The sequence below is a fragment of the Ricinus communis genome, chromosome 8 (genome assembly GCF_019578655.1).
Source record: "Ricinus communis isolate WT05 ecotype wild-type chromosome 8, ASM1957865v1, whole genome shotgun sequence".
Classification (NCBI taxonomy): Eukaryota; Viridiplantae; Streptophyta; class Magnoliopsida; order Malpighiales; family Euphorbiaceae; genus Ricinus; species Ricinus communis.
Window position 1 is genome coordinate 20557383 of NC_063263.1, and position 21318 is coordinate 20578700.

The 21318-nt window shown below is 36.1% G+C and overlaps 1 pseudogene; it reads right to left on the bottom strand.

Moving 5' to 3' along the window:
* Nucleotides 1-9668: 9668 nt before the first annotated feature.
* LOC107261914 lies at nt 9669-11134 on the bottom strand (annotated as a pseudogene).
* Between the last annotated feature and the right edge of the window lie 10184 nt (nt 11135-21318).

Sequence of the window (21318 nt, forward strand, 5' to 3'; positions counted from 1 at the left end):
TCTCACTATTTTCGTAATCCTATAACCACCACAATCATAACCTTACAATAATCTTCTTGTTGCAACATACCACACACAGTAGCTTGAAGGGCACATTTTCAAACCGAGCCAAATCAAGCCTCTAAATCTATCCCTCAAGTTTTTCATCTTTTCTTCACCAAAACCAAAAAAAATTCCAAATTAGAATCTTGGCAAGAAAAGGCAAAAAATTTTCATAAGCAACCTCAAGAGAAGAAAATGGGCAATGTAATTAGTGGCATTCCCGTTTTATTTGATTGGGATAATAAGTGGTAAGTGAGGGTGGAGTATTGCAAGGACAAAGAAAAAAAATGAAAGAGATTTTTCTTTTGTTAACTAAGAAAAGACTCGGCAAATAAAAATTATATTTTATTCCATGTATCTTCAATCCAGTTAATGGCTTGAAATTTAGTTAATAAAATTATAATTAAACTTTTTCACATATGGCATGATATATTAACTTTTGGCTTCTTTTTTGCGAAAAAAGTACAAAGAGTTTTGTGATACTGAGATCAAAATTCAAACAGTTTCCCTATCGTTATTTCTCTCTCTTTTTTTCTATTTATTTTAATCTTTCTATTTTCCCTCTCTCTCATTATTTCCTCTCTCTCTCATATTTTTCATGCTTATCTCATTCATTTATTTTTTTTCTTTTCATTTCTTTCCTACACATTGGCCTGCACATTATGCAAGATTAATAAAATAATTTTAATATAATATTAAAAATTTAAATAATTAATTTATATAATCTGTTAATTATATAACATTATGATTATTTTAAAAGATCCATTTTTATAATAAAATCAAATAATTTTTTTATAATAAATTTAACTTTTACCTAAATTATTTTAACTCATAACATATTACTTTTGATTCTTTTCATTTTTATACAAAACTCGTTGACTTTATATTTTATATTGTTGCTCAATAATTTTCAAAAATTTATAATTTACATATATATATATATATATATATAATATAATATAATATTTTAAAATTATCTTATAAGAGTAGAGTAAGCTTTTTAACCTTATTACTTGAAATAAATATATTGATAATCGTCTTCCATGAATCCCATTATTTTCTCTATAATGAATTATTTAATATTTATACAATTACTTTTCATGTTTATTTAATAAAAAATAGTTTTCTATACTAAAACGTATAAAATATTTAATCTTCTCAAAAAATTTCATAAAATTAGTTATGTGACAGTCTGACTTAGAGAAGCAGTCCGACGAGGGCGGGAAGTCAACACCGGAGCAAAAATAGGATGCTTAGACAAGGAACGGCTTCTAGCAGGCTTCAAGGATGACAACACTCTATGGTAATGGGGGTACATGAATGAATCGAGTTGTACATCGAAACTGGGTGGGAAATAGTTGATAACATGTATATAAAGAGTTGGAACTAATCACATAAGGTGTCTTTTGGTTGTTTGACTGTGGAGTTGTAGGAACTCCAAAGTTAAACGTGCTAGGTTTAGAGAAATTCCAAGATGAGGGACCTCTTGGGAAGTTCTCGAACCCGCCAAAGAGACAAAACTGTGAGGCAAGTGGGGCCAAAGGGGACAATATTTCATGTGATCTCGTTCCAGATCATTACAAGTTAGATAAATTGAAATTCAAAATTAAATTAGTAGCTTCATAAATCGAATTGCAATATAAAAAATAATAATATTCTAACATAAAAGTAATGGTGCTTACATTTTAAAATATCAAGCATATGGAGAGCAACCTTAATGTAAAAATATGTTTTGAAGTTTAAACAAGAAAGGAAGGCATTAAGATTAAATTACGAAGTTAAACTTTTAGACTCTAGTACACCATAATGTTAGTAAGTGATCTTAACAGACATCTTTTTTGTCACGACCTCACCCATGGGCCCGTGACCGGCACTAGGGAATGGGTAGGCTTAAGGCCACCGAAACCCGTAGTAAGCCTGACACTCACTGATTTAAACAAATCTCATCTCAACTTAATATTATTAAAGCCACAATTTATCTTAATAGTTACACTTTACAAAATTACTTCGGTCTACCAGAAAAACTAGGCGAGACCCAAAGCTCAGAAAATTTACAACTGATACATTTACTATTACTACTGCGGAGAATCTAAGATTTACCAATTTACATACCAAATCAAATACATCACCCGATGTCAAGGAGTCGGGTTCTTGAATAAGAGTCGCGGAGAACTAGATACCACGAATCCGAAAAATATAAATGGAGTATCCGCGGTCTAGAGTGAGTTAAAATCAAATAATCTAGGGACTATTGTTTCTTCTCGGAAAACATAGATTATTCAAATCAGTATATCAAACCATACTATAATCATACCCTACCATTTCCTTCACATAAAATATTAATCATTCGAATCAAAATATCAACCATGCACGTAAATACAATCCATATTATAATCAATACCATAATAAATAAATAAATGAATAAATAAAAATATATTTTTACTTTTATGAGACGAGTGGCTCGGTAGAGAACCCTAAACCCCAAAATCTAGTAGCCATTCGGCTCTCTTAATCCAATAAGACTGGCGCCTCGAGAGCAACGCTCGACTAGGGACCTTACCTCCAGTCTGGTCACTTAAATATCCAAATAAGAAATCTAGTAGCCATTCGGCTCTCTTAATCCAATAAGACTGGGCGCCCCGAGAGCAATGCTCGACCAGGACCTTACCTCCACCGGTCACTTAAGTATCCAAATAAGCCGGCCGAGAGCAATGCTCGACCGGGGACCTTACCTCCGGCAATTTACACAAATCAGCCCAGAGAGCCATGCTCGACCGGGGCAAACCCATGAAAATCTTATTACATGTCCATGATCATTACTGCAGACGCCAGTCCCGATGTAACCCATCAAGCGGCATGTTCTACAAGCCACGTTTCCCAAGACACAATCATCCATTTAATAAATATCATTGTATAATGAAGTCATTCAACCATATCAAATTAATGATTAACAATTAAGAGTAAAACATCAGGCATTTCGTGGAAAATCGATGATATTTGGAATTATTATAACATTACTATAATAATACTCATATTATCTTCAATAATTAATAATCCGATAAAATTAATTACGTTGAGATATTAGTAACCATGTTAAACATAAACTTCCAAAATAGCATATTAAAATCAGACTTAGCAATAGTGCAATGATTAAATGACTTTAACTCACAGGGATTGGGCGACCTCCTAGCTCGCTCCGGTGCCTCGGTTGGAGCGAGCCAATGCATGCAGATCATCTAATCACGGAAAACAATTTATCAATACCGAGACAATCCATCATTAATCCTAGGTCTAGACTCACAGACGACTGCTCTAAGAATCTCGACTCGGAGAATTCTACCAAAATCCGTGAACCTCCCTACAACACGAACATTACCCCCCGTAAAAACGGGTCCAGGACTGCCGGAAGAACACTTCAAATACTTAACGATTCAAACAATAGGAGTCGGGTCCCCGAACTTCACTATTTCCCGACTCACGACAAAAATACAAGGCAGTAACCGACAGACAATTATTTTGACTCACAAAATCATCAAATACTCAATATAAACCATTAGACACAATTAAACCAAGAATTCCAAAATTAACGGGCCAAAGATAATTAGAGACGCTTGCTCGTCCGGACGACTACGCCTCACCACGGGAGTCCGATCGACGATCCGAACACACCATCGGACTCACAATGACGGCCGATGACGATCCCCGCTTCGATTTTCTCGATCGATCGACACCGATCATCCGAGAGATTTGGATGATCTCGACCGTCGATTTGTAAACGGAGGCCCGATCGCAACAAAACCGCAATGCCATCGCGAAGCTTGAGCCGAGAGCGGATCGCCTCCATCGTCCATCCTCGGAGCTCGCGGGAAAAGCCCAAAATGCGGCTGCCACTCTAAGTTTCACTTTGCCGGATCTTGCAACTCCGGCCACCCCAGGCGTCCCCATCCGCCAAGAGAGCTCGCCGAGGAGCCGATCGCCACCCAACTCGGCCGCCACAACGGTAGGCCGACACGCTGGGAAGGTTTGCTGCCTTCCGCCTTGAGCCACGCTGAGCTGCTTCACACACGCCAACAAGCCCGCCGCTTGGCCCTCGCGCCCGACGGTTGCCACCGACGCCTGGCAGGTCCCTTCTCTCTCTTCCGGCCGACTCTCTCTCTCTCCTCCTTTCTTCTTCCCGATTTCTTTCCTTTCAATATCGACATTAGGCCCCCAAACTTTTCCTTATTGCAATTTGGTCCCTCAACTTTCTTAATTACTTACAATTTCATCCTGCAGAATTCCAATTTGACCCCCAAACTTCTTTTTAGCCTTTCAATTAAGCCCTTAACTATTTAATTTGGGCCAAAACCGAATTATTGAAAATACACAATTACAAAAATACCCCTGACCGACATATTTATTTATAAAAATACCAAGCTCACAAATTTCCATTAAAACCCCATAAAAATAAAATTATACTTTTAATCCTTATTCCAAAATAAATTTCCAATTTAGTCCTAACACACAATTAAATTAAATAATCAAATTCCAACTTAAAATTTAATACTACTAATCAATTATAATACCAATTTTCCCAAAATTCTTTTATAAAAACATCCTTTATAATTTCTTCCAAAATTTTTCAATATATAATTTTACTTATATAAATATGCATTTGGGAAAATTTGAATAGCCAAAATATAATCATTTCTCAAATAATTTACTTGAATAATTTCTTAAAATTTCAAACTAATTGGGTATAGAAAATAACTCATTTATTTGATTAATATTAAATTTTTCATTAAATCATTTCAAATTAAACCCAATAATAATGAAGCTAAAATTAACTTAAATAAAAACTCATTATTAAATATATAAAAAAAATTTCGGGTGTTACATTCACCCCCCATTAAAAAAAAAAATTCGACCTCGAATTTTAAAAGAAAAGGGGCTACATTCTAAGACTGAAACTAATTAGGAACCTCTGATCTCCATTCGGCTTCTAGAGAACTTTTCCCTCGGCAGAAACTAAACTAAACCACAAGACTCATCGACAAAACCCCGAAACCAAATCTTCACTTGCTTCCGCACACTGAGGATCCAACACGAGCAAAGATCGAAAATATACTTCCTCAACTCAGACTTACAAACAACTGGATTTGACCTCAGAGAACATTACTTGGCGGCAAGTCCAACTTACATTCCACCTCACCAACCTGCCGACAAAACCAAGGGTTTCCACACAAGAAGGGCCAATTCTGATCCTGCCAAAAATTCACTCACCAAATTTCCTTCCTAATGACGTGTCCCTTACACACGCAGAAATATCCTTAACATCTACATCACATCATCAACGACATAACATCCATCTGATCGCATCAACCGACACAACCCATGCCATCCTGACACAAGATTCCTCCTTGACTGAAATCCAAAAGCCTCCCTTATAATCTAACTTGGGGCCTACAGCTCCACATACTCACTCTCTCAACAACTCAACTCGTCATCCAGAGAATTCTCAAGCTAACACTATTTACTTTGAAAAATTTACTTATTTATTTACTTTATAATCATCACTAATAAAAGCTTTATTATCTTGGAAAAATACTTTTATAAAATCGTAAAACCTTTAGCCATTTCTTTATATAAAATTTTACAATATCGCCCGGTGATGATGCCCCTATCACCAAGGGTTGCAATGCACAATGTATGATGCATGTCCTAAAATGAATTTATGCATGCCTAACAGTGAAATGCCATAATGCATTCTTACAGGATCAAGCAACATTGTATTTTAAAACACTTGTTCTACTTAGAAAAATAAATAATGTTCGCTTAAGTTTCTCTGGATACTGAGCATCCGAAAATACTCCTGCCACCTTTCTTAAGCTTCTTACAATCACCAACTCAACCATAACAGCCGACATCCGCTCGACTTCCGTGCACTACCTTGGCTACTCAAAAAGACGATGCCTGATGCGATGACGAGGTAGTCCATGACACGACTGCAACCACGCTCTACACTAAAACTGACTGCGGTGCCCACCATCGAAACCACAATCAAAGCTTCTAAAGGCGGACTGCATTAATCACTTGAAGAAACAACACGAGTCTATCGCGCTTCGGATCTTCCCATCGCTACAACGCTCATTCTCAGCACAGCACCAAGGACAAGCTTACAAGAAAGGAAAGACTGACTCTCTAACAGTGAAGGCTGAGACACTAGAGTCAATGAAAACAACAAGACAGACATGATCCTAACTCTGCAGTACCAAGAAAAATCTTAACTTAGGTCGAAGGAAATCTAAACCTAAGCTCTGATACCAACTTTGTCACGACCCCACCCGTGGGCCCGTGACCGGCACTAGGGAATGGGTAGGCTTAAGGCCACCGAAACCCGTAGTAAGCCTGACACTCACTGATTTAAACAAATCTCATCTCAAATTAATATTATTAAAGCCACAATTTATCTTAATAGTTACACTTTACAAAATTACTTTGATACCGGAAAAACTAGTAGACCAAGCTCGGAAAATTTACAACTGTTACATTTACTATTACTACTCTGCGGAGAATCTAAGATTTACCAATTTACATACCAAATCAAATACATCACCCGATGATGAAGGAGTCAGTTACCGAATAAGAGTCGGGAGAACTAAACGATACGAATCACGAAAATATAAATGGAGACCATCGGCCCTTAGAGTGAGTTAAAATCAAATAATCTAGGGACTATTGCTTCTTCTCGGAAAACATAGATTATTCAAATCAGATATCAAACCATACTATAATCATACCCTACTATTTCCTTCACATAAAATATTAATCATTCGAATCAAAATATCAACCATGCACGTAAATACAATCCATATTATAATCATACCATAATAAATAAATAAATAAATAAATAAAAATATATTTTTACTTTTACGAGACGAGTGGCTCGGTAGAACCCTAAACCCCAAAATCTAGTAGCCATTCGGCTCTCTTAATCCAATAAGATCTGCGCCCGAGAAGCAATGCTCGACCGGGGACCTTACCTCACATCTGGTCACTTAAATATCCAAATAAGAAATCTAGTAGCCATTCGGCTTTCTTAATCCAATAAGATCGGGCGCCCCGAGAGCAATGCTCGACCGGGGACCTTACCTCACCGGTCACTTAAGTATCCAAATAAGCCGGCCCCGAGAGCAATGCTCGACCGGGGACCTTACCTCCGACAATTTACACAAATCAGCCCTGCAGAGCCATGCTCGACCGGGGCAAACCCATGAAAATCTTATTACATGTCCATGATCATTACCGGCAAGACGCGGTCCCGATGTAACCCATCAGCGGCATGTTCTACAAGCCACGTTTCCCAAGAGTAAAACATCGTGCGTACTGTGGAAAATCGATGATATTTGGAATTATTATAACATTACTATAATAATACTCATATTATCTTCAATAATTAATAATCCAGTAAAATTAATTACGTTGAGATATTAGTAACCATGTTAAACATAAACTTCCAAAATAGCATATTAAAATCGGACTTAGCAATAGTGCAATGATTAAATGACTTTAACTCACGTGATCGGGCGACCTCCAGCTCTACTCCTGGCCTCCTGGTTGAGCGAGCAATGCATGCATCATCTAATCACGGAAAACAATTTATCAATACCGAGACAATCCATCATTAATCCTAGGTCTAGACTCCTAGGATCGACTGTCTAAGAATCTCGACTCGGAGAATTCTCACCAAAATCCTAGAACCTCCCTACAACACGAACATTACCCCCCGTAAAAACGGGTTCAGGACCTGCCAGAAGAACACTTCAAATACTTAACGATTCAAACAATAGGAGTCGGGTCCCCAAACTTCACTATTTCCCGACTCTGCCACGCAGCACAAAAATACAAGGCAGGCAAACTGACAGACAATTATTTTTGACTCACAAAAATCATCAAATACTCAATATAAACCATTAGACACAATTAAACCAAAAATTCTAAAATTAACGGGCCAAAGATAATTACCGAGACGCTCGGTCGCTCGGTCGACTCGCCTCCAGCCGCCGGAGTCCGATCGACGATCCGAACACACCATCGGACTCACAACAACGCGCTGATGACGATCCCCGCTTTCGATTTTCCGATCTGACACCCGATCATCCGGAGAGATTTGCGGACGATCTCGACCGTCGATTTGCAAACGGAGCCCGATCGCCACAAAATCGGTGCCATTGCGAAGCTTGAGCTGAGGAGAGTCGGGATACGTCCTCCAATCATCCATCCTCCGCCGGAGCTCGCCGGAAAAGCCCAAAAACGCGGCTGCCACTCTAAGTTTCACTTTGCCGGATCTTGCAACTCCGGCCACCCCAAAGGCCGCCATCGCTGCCAAGAGAGCCTCGCCGAGGAGCCGATCGCCACCAACTCCCGCCAACAACGCTTAAACGGCATAGAAACACGCTGGCCAAGCCGCCGCCTTGGCCTCTTCCGAGCCACGCTGAGCTGGCTGCCAGCCGCCAGCGCCGCCGCTCACGTACCAGGCCCCGCCACGACGGTTGCCACCAGCGCCTCAGCAGGTCCCTTCTCTCTCCTCCGTGCCGACTCTCTCTCTCTCCTCCTTTCTTCTTCCCCAATTTCTTTCCTTTCAATATCAACATTAGGCCCCCAAACTTTTCCTTATTGCAATTTGGTCCCTCAACTTTCTTAATTACTTACAATTTCATCCTGCAGAATTTCAATTTGACCCCCAAACTTCTTTTTAGCCTTTTAATTAAGCCCTTAACTATTTAATTTGGGTCAAAACCGAATTATTGAAAATACACAATTACAAAAATACCCCTGACCGACATATTTATTTACAAAAATACCAAGCTCACAAATTTCCATTAAAACCCCATAAAAATAAAATTATACTTTTAATCCTTATTCCAAAATAAATTTTCAATTTAGTCCTAACACACAATTAAATTAAATAATCAAATTCCAACTTAAAATTTAATACTACTAATCAATTATAATACCAATTTTCTCAAAATTCTTTTATAAAAACATCCTTTATAATTTCTTCCAAAATTTTCCAATATATAATTTTACTTATATAAATATGCATTTGGGAAAATTTGAATAGCCAAAATATAATCATTTCTCAAATAATTTACTTGAATAATTTCTTAAAATTTCAAACTAATTGGGTATAGAAAATAACTCATTTATTTGATTAATATTAAATTTTTCATTAAATCATTTCAAATTAAACCAAATAATAATGAAGCTAAAATTAACTTAAATAAAAACTCATTATTAAATATGTAAAAAAAATTCCGGGTGTTATACGAATCAATTAAATTATATGTCACTTACCTAGATGCGATACTTGTCCCTCGAAGTGAAGGTCAAGACCATAACATTAAAAATTCTGAATCTAATATCACTTTTCTCAAGTTGAACTACTATCTATCTTGCCTCGATAAGAAATAAATTAAAATAAAAGCATATGATAATTTAATCGTACAAAAAATGTATAATAAGGATTTTCATATACTCTTAAGCATAACTTATTTATTACAATAAAACATATTTTCTAGATTTCATTTCAACATTGTGATTCATAAAGAAATTAAAGAAAGAAAAGATATTAAATGCTAAATGTTTTAACATCCAGATGGAAATATTTTCCCTGTAAGTTTAGGTTTGACATTTGCACACTTAGATTTTGGAGGTCCTTCAATTCCATTATATGTTAAATTAATATCGGCTAGCTCCACCTTCTCACATGGACGTTTCAATGTACAACTTTGAAGAGCCCTTAATATTCTTGAAGCTGATATTGCTAATCTTAACTTTTGATGGAATCTGATAAGATAAAAAAAAAAAGAAATAATCAATCAAATTCAGTTTACAATTATGTCTAAATATATTCAGAATTCTAAAAGTCTACTTTACTTTTAATTACTTACCTTTAGGTTGCACTGATTCCATGGACAATACAATTGATCTCTAATGATAGGGTTCCACACATTTTCCATTTTAATATCTTCAAAATGCATATCAGATACAATGCTACCATATGATGCAGGCCAAGTCTTTATTCTCACTCCATTAGTAGTATTGGAGATGGTGCAATTCTTTACAAAAAATCCAGATACTGGTTCTTCATTCTTAAACTTTCCTAAGCTCCCCACACTAATTCCATGTCCCGGTCCGCATCTAACATTAGTGACACGTAACTGTTGGCTACCATCGCCGAGGGAGATACAGTCATCACCAGTGCTAATATTTGAATTAGTAATGTTGATCCCATTTGATCGTCCGATATGAATACCATCTGTGTTGGCACTAGTTGCAGGTGCAGTAATTGTAAAGTTTTGAAAGGTGAGCTTCTTGCATCCTAAAATATTTACGTGAAAGTTCTTGCTCTGGATAGAAGCTATATCTTGGACAATGCTATTGGTGATAAAATTGAACCTTAAACTCTGAGCAATTTTTAAATGAATAAGAAACATATGGAAAAAGTTTTATTACTTCCATTGTAAAACAATCTTGTAAAATAAAAAAATGCACAATATATTGTTTTGATACACTTACAATTGGAAGTGAATTGCATTTAAGATTTTGGGCACAATTATTATTTTTCCAAGCAATTTCTCCTTGCCCATCAAAAGTCCCTCCACCGTTTAATATGAATTGATCAATATATGAAAAGGTAATCCAACTGTCTGCTTTACTATGTGCACTAGGGTCAATTGGTGCCTTTATCGTTCCTCGAACTTAAAACCTTATGGCACCTTTACAAGGACCTTTTATATCTGCCTCACTTAGAAAATATACCCCTTTAGGAATTACAATTTTTTTTTGACTCCATTATTGCACATGCATCTTTCCAAGCACTTAACAACGCCTAACAAGGAAAAAGAATTGAGGATTCTTAGCTAAAAGATAAAAAAAATATTAAGAAAGATCTTAGTAATGAAATGTGTATTTATACCTTACTGATATCAGATTTGCCATTAGCTTTGGCACCATATTTTCTTACATTGAAAACATTGACATTAGCTTTGGCTACAAAAGTCAAGAATAAGAATAGAGATAGTAAGCATACATGTATTTTGATTGCCATCTCTTTTTAGTATATATATGCTTACTTTCTTTTCTAGTTTTCTTGCTTAAAATTGTTAAATTGCAATAATATGAATGTGTCTCTTTTCCTTTATAATTCTTTTTATAGGAGAAAAAATAAGCTTTATTTATTGAAGTAGGCGGTGGTGTTTCCATGCAAATTTTTTGCTTCTATTTTTGTCATTTGTTTTGATAGCTTACCTTAAATGAGCAAACCCAAAGATGCCTACCGACTAAGTTATAACTAATTGCTAATATTGTTTGCTTTTCGATGTCGCTTATTGGTTTCTTTCTTACAATTTGAGTTCTCGTAGAATAATATGTAAAAATAATATATTTCTTTTCAAAATATTATTGTTATTTATTCATATGGATACTAAATATGGTATATAATAATTGGTTGCTTGTGTATATGTACTCTTTAAAGCACATATGATTTTAATACTTAAGAAATTAATTTTTGCACCATTCTTTCCCAGTTTTTTTAGCTCAACTTTGTTGTCTGTCATGAAATAAACTCTGTAACTAATTATGCAGATTAAATTATAATTAGAGATTGTACATATCTATATGATCAAATTTTTATTCATTTACATTCTTAACATTGCTAGTGTACACGGACAAGATAATTTTTCTTAATTAAAATGGATTTTCATTCATAAGATATAAATATAAAACATTATTAAAATATAGACCTCTATTTATTGACACAAGTAAATCTAAGGAGTTTGAGATTAGTAAAAGCAGTAAGAAGAGTCATAAGAATATCACCATTATGACAATTCAGCCCCATAAAAATAAACTAGACCTTAACTCGAACCATTTTACGCGATTAATAGAATGTTTATGTTGAAGTTGGTAAACTCGTTAGTATATATATACATACATACATATATATATATATAGATTCTTACGTTTTCTTATATATAATTCTTTTTCTTTTATTTTTTATTTCTCCTTTCTTTCTTCTTCTCTCTTTTTTTTCCATTTCTTTCACTCTTTTTTTTTCTTTCTTATTCCTCTTTCTTTATCTCTTTCCATTTTCTTTATCCTTTCAATGTCTTCTTATATTAATCCCGTTCAATTTGTCATTATTGTTTTCTTCAAAGCCATTCATGGATGCATCCTAGAAGTCATAAGAGTTTCTTGCTCAGACCAACCCATCATTTATGTTAATCTTGTATCAATCATATATTTCTTCTCATTGATGGAAAAATGTTATATAATACAAGAGTTTAATCTAATCCAAGCAAATAAGGGAATTTACACAATACAAGAGTTTTATCTAATCCCAATAATTAAGGAGATATACATAATATAAGAGTTCTATTTAATCCTATCATCGAGTGATATACATATTAGAATTATCTCTGTTATGCCCACGTCTTCTCTCTGCAAGTCTTCTGATTAAACTTACTCTACTTGCATCATACAACTCTATTAGACGTGTCCACTTCTTATCTATTTAAGTTTGCTGACTAGATTTATTTTTATATGCACCATACAACTCTATTAGGCGTTCCCACACTTTATCTCTACAGGTCTGTCCACCTTATTTTCCAATACGCCCCTTGAAGTTGGGGCATGGAGATTTCGAGTTCCCAACTTGCCAACTAAAGTTGAAATGGTTTCTTTCCCAAGGCCTTAGTGAAAATATCGGTAACATGATGTTGAGACACAATGTACCGGTAGTAAGAAGGCCTTGTTGGATGCAATCACGAATGAAATGACAATTATTTCAATGTGTTTTATTTATTCATGATAGACTAGATTATTAGCAATATATGGCGGCTTGATTGTCGTAATAAAGGTGCATAAAAGAGGGGTGAGGTACAGTTAAATCACAGAATAACTGTTGTACCCATAGTAATGCACAAGCAGTGGTGACCATGGATCGATATTCAACCTTTATAGAGGAATGCCAAACTGTTGTCTGTTTCTTGCTTTTCTAAGAGATTGGAGAATGTCCAAAGAAAATAAAGTATCCGCTAAGTATACTGCAATTGCTTTTATTTCTCCTTTCTTTCTTCTTCTCTCTTTTTCTTCCATTTCTTTCTCTCTTTTTTCTTTCTCTATTATTACTCTTTTTGTATTTATGTCCATTTTCTTTATCCCCTTCAATGCTTTCGTATATTAATCCCATTCAATTTGTCATTATTGTTTTCTTCAAAGACACCATACACTATGGATACGTCCTAGAAGTCATAAGAGTTTCTTCCTCAGACCGACCCATCCTTTCTATTAATCTTGTATCAATCATACATTTCTTGATGAAAAGATGTTATATAATACAAGAGTTTAATCTAATCCAAGCAATTAAGGGAATTTACAAAATATAAGTGTAATACCCGCAATTTTTCTTTTAATAATAATAAAAATATTAGTAATAATTAATAAAGAGTTATTATTTAAATTTATTTTATTTTATTTTTATTTGATTTAATTAGGATGATTTAAATAGAATTTTAATGCTAGACAAAATAAGGAAGTATTTTTCTATATCTAATTAGTATGATTTTTAAGAAATTAATTAAGTAAATTCTTTGAAAAATAGATTATATTTTTTCCCAATATGAATATATGAATTAATTTCTATATTTGAAAGTCATGAAAGGAATAGTAAATAATATTTTTATAAAAAATTTATTGGAGAATGATAAATTTTAAATAGCAAATGGTGTTGATTTTAATTGAAAAATAGTTAGCAAATTGATTAATTAAGTCAATTAAGTGTTAGGATTAAATTGATGATTAGTTTTGAAATAAGGGTTAAAAATATAATTTTATTAATATATGAGATTTTAATGAAAATTTGTATGGTTGGTATTTTTGTAATTAAAGGTGTCCGTAGGGGTATTTTAGTAATTCATATTCAAAAGCAAGGGTAAATAAGTAATTCCATATTTTTAATAATTCTAATTTGGTGTCCGTAGACGAATCAATTAAATTAGATGTCACTTACCTAGATGCGATACTTGTCCCTCGAAGTGAAGGTCAAGACCATAACATTGAAATTTCTGAATCTAATCTCACTTTTCTCAGGTTGAATGACCGTCTATCTTGTCTCGATGAGAAAAGAATTAAAATAAAAGCATATGATAATCTAATCGTACAAAAAATGTGATAACGCAATAATATATGCATTTTGTATGCTATATATATACGTTGTTCTTCATGTTATATTCGCATTTTTAATCTTTTAGAGCTATTATTCGTTATTTTTGATATTTCTCTTCTCAGGTTTGTTTTGTTTTGTTTTTGTAGGAATTGGCTCGAGTTGCTAGGCATTGGTGAGGATGTTTGTAGAGTCGTTCATGGTCAAACACGATGTCAAAGAGATACTCATGCTTAGGAGGATCTTATATCGCGAAACGAGCAAGGGAAGCTATCCCGTGGCCACTCTGCGACTTGGCTTTCAAGGCCAACGATAAAGCAAGGAAACAGTCCACTCTGCCCCCTGCTCGTGGCCTACAATGCCACGCTATGGCCTGCCTATGGATGGATCTGCAAAACTGCGTTTTGGACACCCGTCTAGTCGAATTTTTAGGGTGAAAACCTAGCCAAACTCCTGGATATCCTATGATATAAATAGATTGTGAAAAGAACCTAAAAAGGGGAGCCCCCCTTCTCCTTTTCTCCTTAGTTTTAGGCTGTGTTTTCTTTCTTTATTATGTTACTTCTCTTTATACTTTGAAGATTTATCAAAGACCTCATCATTCATTTATCAATCCAAGTATTTTCCTTTTCCTTTTTTAAGCTGTTATTAATTATGTTTTCTTTTATAATCTATTTTATTTATTTAACTATCATGAGTGAATAGTTTTCTAATCTAGGGTTAAGTGAACCCTAGCCATGAATGATGTATGATTTGTTCCTTTAATTCCCCAAATTAATTATTTAATTGCTCTTGCTTAATTGATTGTGCATATTCCAATACTAGATTAGGAATAATTAGTATTGTTACAATTCCATTGTCTTTATCACAACGGGAGTTGGGTTTTGACGGATTTAAATATTTCAATTAAGGACATGAAATTCTCCACGGGAGTAGGTAGAATGGATTGTTAGGAAGTTAGGGTATTGAGTTTAATGTCTTTAATTTGCATAATTCCATGGGAGTAGGTTTTGATTGCATATTAGGGAAGCCATTGATACTCGGGAGAGATCTATGGTATTTTATAGAGTTTACCTTTCCTTATGAACATTTATTTAGTTAGTTTGAGGTAGGAACTTATCTTTGTGTTAATTGTGCTACTGGGGATACTTAACTTTAGGTGCTTTTTATCCTTGAATTTATTCTCATCATTATTAATTGCACTAATTAGACTTATTAATTCTTCCTCAATCGTTGATTTGGTTACTTACTTAGCATTAATTAAAGTCAAGATTAGCTAGTTTTTACTACTTCAATCTCTAGGGATTCGACCCTTGCTTGCCCGACTACATAGTTAGGAGGTCTAGTTAGGTTATTTTTTATAGGCACGCGACAACCTTGTCAAATTTTGGCACCATTGCTGGGGACTGACGGTATTAAAATAGTTAATTTTGATTTTTTTTGCTAAGCTTTAGGTTTAAGTGTTTTAGCTATTATTCCTTGTGCTCCTGATCTTTTGTTTCTAGTTTTCCTTCTTATTGCATGCAAACTCGATGAACAGGTTCAAGAGATTTAATCCCTATTGATCTTGAAATCGAGGCTACTGTACGTAAGCAAGGAAGTAAAAGGAGAAGGAATAAGGACAAGCAACAGGAAACAATGGCTGAACCACCAGCTGCTAAACCTCTTTAGGAGTATGGTGTACCAGATGCAACTATCGGTGCGATATCTAGCATTCTTAGACCTGCAGTTACTGCAGCACACTTCGAATTGAAACCTCAGTTTATCTAGTTCATCTCCAATGATTCCTTTTCAAGGGGAGTCAATGATTGTCCTGTTAATCATATTGATAGTTTTTTAGAGAAGTGTGACGCTTTTAAGATTAATAATGTTAGTGATGATTCAATTAGACTATGCCTTTTTCCTTTTTCTCTCAGAGATAGGGCAAAGGAATGGCTAAAAGATGAAGGCATTGGTACTTTTGATTCATGGGACAAGCTAGTAAAGGCATTTTTGGCCAAGTTCTTAGGTCAAGAGAAAACTGCAAGGCTAAGGACCGAGTTAAGCACTCTTTGTCAACTAGATGATGAGTCATTGTATGAGTATTGGAGAAGGTTCAAGTGTCTACAGAGAAAGTGCCCTCATCATGGAATTCAAGAGTGGCTATTGATTCAGACCTTCTACAATGGGTTGACGCATGAGTACAGGATTTATATTGACGTTGCGTCGGGTGGTAATTTTGTTGAAAAGTTCCTCACTGAGGCTAAGGCATTGCTTGAAAAGATGGCTGATAATGATAACTTTCACTTAGGTGGGAGAAACAGTGCAAAGAAAGGAGGTAAACATGACGTTGATACAATGACTCTCTTGACTAGTACTGTGCAGGCTTTGACACTTAAGGTTGATCAACTTCGAGCAGGGCCATCTGTGGTACCATCTTGTGAGACATGTGGAGTATAGGGACATATTGCAAGTGAGTGTCAATATGCTGAGATGTTAATGGAGGAAGCTAACACTCTCTATAACAACAACCAGCAAAGGAGACCCTATGATCCCTACTCCAATACTTACAATGAAGGTTGGAAACAAAACCCAGCATTCTCTTACAAGAACACTCAAAATCAGTTGAACCCACAACTATCACCACCACCTCACAACAACTTCAATCATCCTCCAGGTTTTTAAAATAGACCACCCTTCAATCATCAAAACTACACTCAACAGCCTCCCCTACCACAACCACAACCACAACCACAACCCAAGTCCAATCTAGAAGCTTTGGTTGAAACTTTTGCAACCTCACAGGCTAAACAAGATAAGTATTGGGAAGAGGAGATGAAACAGAATAGTCTCCTTATTGCTACAGTTCAACAGATTCAAGCTCAAACCAAGCTCATGGAGAATCAGATAAGCCAACTTGCTCAACAAGTGGGTCAATCTTCAAAGGTTCCGGGTCACTTTCCTGATAACACCGAGCAACCACCTAAGGGTCAAGTTAATGTTGTAACTTTGAGGAATGGTAGAGAGCTAGAAGACCTTTCACCGAAGGTAGTTCAAAAGACAGCAGTTGCAGTAGAGGAAGAGATGGTTGAAGCTGAGAAGATGATAGAAAGGGAGAAAATTGAAGAGAAGAAGGAGCCCATTGTCATTAAACCTTACAAGCCACCTGTACCTTTCCTACAATGATTGGCACAGGCAAAGCTAGAAAAGAAGTATGGGAAATTCCTAGACATTCTAAAGAAGTTGCAGATCAACATCCCATTCTTGGATGCAATCTCAGAGATGCCCTCCTATACTAAATTCCTAAAAGACATGCTCTTTAACAAGAGGAAAATCAAAGAGAATGCAACGGCCTCACTAACAGCTGAATGCAATGCTATATTGCAGAACAAGCTTCCAAAGAAGCTAGGAGACCTAGGGAGCTACTCCATTCCAGTCAAGCTAGGTGACATCGAAATAAAGAAGGCTTTATGTGATCTAGGGGCAAGTGTCAGTCTTATGCCCCTATCAATTTGCAAGAAACTTTAGATGGGTGAATTAAAACCCATGCACATCTCCCTACAGTTGGCAGACAAATCAGTGAAATTTCCTTTGGTATTCTTAAGGATGTGCCACTTAGAGTTGGAAAATTCTTCATTCCTTGTGATTTTATGGTTATGGAGATGGAAGAAGATGCGCAGGTCCTTAACATTCTAGGGAGACCCTTCTTGGCCACTGCTGGGGCCACTATTGACATGAAGAATGGGAAAATCACCTTTGAAGTGGGTGATAAGAAGGTGGAGTATTCACTTATAAGTTCTATAGGGTCTCCTTTTAAGGAGGAAACAATTTATAGCGTGGATGCTCTAGATGAAGTAGTGGAAGCTAAGACCACAGATTTACAACTTGATGATTCATTTCAGACGATCTTAATGGGGAGTGCAGATAAAGAGGATTAGGCCATAAGGTAGTACAAAAGGCTCTTAGAGGAGACATAAGCGCTAGCAGCTGATGAGCCTATCGAGGAAATGTTGAAACCAAGGGAGTCTAAGGAGAATACTATGCCTCCTGAGGTAGAATTAACACCCCTTCCCTCTAACATGAAATGTGTGTTTGTGGGTCCTAATAAGACATACCCTGTTATTGTTAATGTTGAACTCAATGACATGCAAACTGAGCGATTGCTTGTGATTTTGAGAAAATATAGGAATGTTATTGGGTACGCTATTGATGATATTAAGGGTATTAACACATCTTTCTGCATGCATAAGATCAATCTTGAGGACGACCATACCTCTTCTATAGAATCTTAAAGAAGGCTTAATCCAAATATAATGGAAGTAGTAAAAAAGGAGGTTCTTAAATTGCTTGATGTAGGGATAATCTACCCTATCTCAAATAGTAAGTGGGTTAGTCATGTACAAGTGGTTCCAAAGAAGGGAGGTATGACCGTTGTCAAGAATGATAAGGGTGAACAAATCCTCACTAGAACTGTGACAGGGTGGCGGATGTGCATTGATTATAGGAAACTAAATAAAGCCACCCGAAAAGACCATTTCATCTCCCGTTTATTAATCAAATGTTAGAAAGATTGGCAAAGCATTCCTTTTTATGTTGGCTAGATGGATACTCAGGGTTTTTCCAAATTCCTATTCATCCTGACGATCAGGAAAAGACTACTTTTACCTACCCCTATGGCACCTTCGCTTATCGGAGAATGCCATTTGGATTATGTAATGCTCCTGCCACTTTTCAACGACGCATGATGGCAATTTTCTCAGGTCTTACTGAGAGTTCTATGGAATTTTTTATGGATGACTTCTCAGTCTATGGAACATCTTTTGATGTTTGCCTTAATAATTTGGAAGGGGTGCTCCATAGATGTAAAGAAGTCAACCTAATTCTCAATTGGGAAAATGCCATTTTATAGTACAACAGGGTGTCGTTTTGGGTCATGTTGTTTCTCATAGGGGCATCGAAGTTGACAGGGCTAAAATAGAGGTCATTGAGCGTTTACCACTGCTTAATTCTGTAAAAGGAGTAAGGAGTTTCCTTGGTCATGCAGGGTTTTATCGTTGTTTTATCAAGGACTTTTCAAAAATTGCTTGACCTCTAACTAAGCTCTTAGGCAAGGATGTCCCCTTTATTTTTACTGATGTTTGTATTGAGGCTTTTAACAGGTTAAAGCAAGCTCTTATATCTACCCTAGTCATGCAATCACCGGACTGGAATCTTCCATTTGAAATCATGTGCGATGCCAGTGACTATGCAGTTGGGGCATTGTTGGGCCAGAGGAAAGATAGCAAGCTCCATGCCATCCACTACACGAGCAAAACTCTTGATTCGGCCCAGATGAACTATGCCACAACCGAGAAGGAATTATTGGCAATAGTGTATGCAATGGAGAAGTTTCGGTCCTATCTGGTTGGATCGAAGGTGATAGTTCACACGGATCACGCAGCATTAAGGTATTTGATAAGTAAGAAAGATGCTAAACCTCACTTGATTCGGTGGATTTTATTGTTACAAGAATTTGACCTGGAAATTAAGGACAAGAAAGGAGCCAAAAATGTTGTTGCTGATCATCTCTCTCGACTTGTCCTTGATGGTGAAGGTGATGAGGATCCCCCCATCGATGATTCATTTCCTGATGAGCAACTTCTAGCTCTAGCTATTAAGGAGATCACATGGTATGCTGATATAGCAAACTATTTGGCCAATGGTACTATTCCTCATGGCTATTCATCACAACAAAAGAATAAATTCTTTAAAGAGGTGAGGAGACATTTTTGGACGACCCTTTTCTTTACAAATCTTATGGTGATGGGATGATTAGAAGGTGTATTCCAGAAAGTGAGGTGCCATTCATTATTTCACATTGTCACGATTTGCTATGTGGAGGACACGCTGGCACTAATAAGACTGTAACAAAGATTCTTCAGTGTGGTTTTTATTGGCCAAGTCTTTTCAAGGATGTCCATCAACACGTTAAGTCCTGTAATCGATGTCAACGAATTGGTAACATCTCTAAGAGGAATGAAATGCCTATTAATAACATCCTCGAGGTAGAATTGTTCGATGTGTGAGGAATAGATTTCATGGGACCGTTCCCTTCTTCTTATGGGAATAGGTATATCTTGGTCACTGTGGATTATGTCTCAAAGTGGGTTGAAGCCATAACTACTCCAACCAATGATGCTCGCGTGGTAACCAAGTTCTTTAAAAAGAATATTTTTCCTCGATTTGGTGTACCACGAGTGTTGATTAGGGATGGAGGCAAGCATTTCTTGGAGAATTAATTTGAGGCGATGCTTAAGAAGTATGGAGTACATCATCGAGTGGGGCTTTCATATCACCCACAAAGTAGTGGTCAAGTAGATATTTCTAATCGAGAGATCAAAACCATCTTGGAGAAGACGATTGCGAATTCAAGGAAAGATTGGTCCGTGAAACTCGACGATGCACTATGGGTTTATAGGACAACACTTAAGATCCATATTGGCACCAATCCATATCGACTAGTCTGTGGGAAAGCATGTCATCTTCCTGTTGAATTAGAGCATCGTGCATTTTGGTCTATCAAGAGCCTAAATTTCGACTCTCAAATGGTGGGTGAGAAGAGACTCCTACAACTTAATGAGCTAGAAGAGATTTGACTTGATGCTTATGAAAGTTCAAGGTTGTACAAGGAGAAGACTAAAAGATGGCATGACAAAGAGATTTTGAAAAGAGAGTTTAAGGAAGGTGACTTAGTTATCCTTTTTAACTCTAGGTTGAAACTCTTTCCTGGGAAACTTTGTTATCGATGGTCAGGACCATTCCGAGTTAGTAAGGATAGAGCTTTGGAACAGACAAAATGGTACCTTCAAGGTGATTGGTCAAAGAGTGAAACATTACAGATTCGGTAACCTTATTGACGAGAGTGTGGACATCACACTTTTCGACCCTTCATCGAAATGAATCGCAAATGAGGTCGAGCTTATGACCTTATAAACAAGCACTTTTGGGAGGCACCCCAAACTCATTCTGAATTTTTATTTTTATTTTTATTTTCAATTTTCTTTTTACTCATACTTTTCTTTATTGATTTACATTTTACAATTATAAAACAA